Source organism: Oratosquilla oratoria, chromosome 31 (assembly GCF_046742065.1).
Source record: "Oratosquilla oratoria isolate Oo_2021 chromosome 31, ASM4674206v1, whole genome shotgun sequence".
NCBI lineage: Eukaryota > Metazoa > Arthropoda > Malacostraca > Stomatopoda > Squillidae > Oratosquilla > Oratosquilla oratoria.
In genome coordinates, this window is record NC_134807.1 from 12619144 (window position 1) to 12620641 (window position 1498).

Here is a 1498-nt window from a genome sequence, read left to right on the forward strand (position 1 = left end):
AACTTCCTGCCCACGAGATTTGGAGTAACGACTCGCAGCGTAGTGATACTGAAATCATTTCAGCCCTTGCGGGATTCAAACCCGGACCGCCGTAGTGGCAGTCGGGAACTTTACTAACTGCACCACGAATGGTTTGTTTGTGTGTGTGTGTGTGTGTGTGTGTGTGTGTGTGTGTGTGTGTGTGTGTGTGTGTGTGTGTGTGTGTGTGTGTGTGTGTGTGTGTGTGTGTGTGTGTGTGTGTGTGTGTGTGTGTGTGTGTGTGTGTGTGTGTGTGTGTGTGTGTGTGTGTGTGTGTGTTCTGCCATCGGAAAATGTTTTTTTTTTCTGGAAGTAGATCGCGAGAATGCATTCCTGCAACATACCAAATATATTTTTGGGAGTAAGATTTGTATCGTTCTGCATTACTTGATTGAAGACCTGAGGTCCATCTCGTAGGAAAAACTCAAACAACTGACTTAATATGTGAGGTATTACCCGACTTATAAATATATGTAATATAACATAATGTAATATGATATATAATATAATACACCATAATATAATGTAATATAATATGTGATATAATATACTGTATAATATACAGTATAACATATGATATAATACTAGTATTATGATGTAACAATGTAATATGTAATACAATACTGTATAATTGAATATAGCATATGATATTAGTATACTATAATTTTATATAAAATATGATATGCAATATACTGTACAGTAACATATAATACAAGATAATATAGTACATATGATATAGTATAATGTAATATAAAATTGTGAAATATGTACTTAAGTATGATAATTTATAAGATTTTATATAGGATATTGTAATAAAATGAAAAGTAATGCATTGCATTAATAATATGACACATAATGGAAATTGATATGATATCATACAGTAATATATAGTATATAATAACATAATATCATGCAATATAACATGATATACGATATATTATAAATATATATATATATATATATATATAAATATACAGAATATATATATATAATATATATATATATATATGTATATATATATATTAGTAAAGGGGGGAGCAGGTTCTCAGTAATACACGTGGAGTTAAAAACGACAGCATTGTTATAGTTGTTCAGTTTTTTCTTCGTATTCTCGATTTTCCTGATAAGAGATTTTCCATTAACTGGGTTAATTGAAACTAGGTCTCTATATTCTTCCATTTGTTCTTATTTGACATCGACGTTTCGTCTTAAACATGACATATTATTTCAGTTATATCTTGATAATGTCTTCTTTAAGACGAAACGTCGATGTCAAATAAGAACAAATGGAAGAATATAGAGACCTAGTTTCAATTCACCCAGTTAATGGAAAATCTCTTCTCAGGAAAATCGAGAATACGAAGAAAAAACTGAACAACTACAACAATGCTGGCGTTTTTAACTAAACGTGTCTATATATATATATATATATATATATAAATATATATATATATATATATATATATATATATATATATAT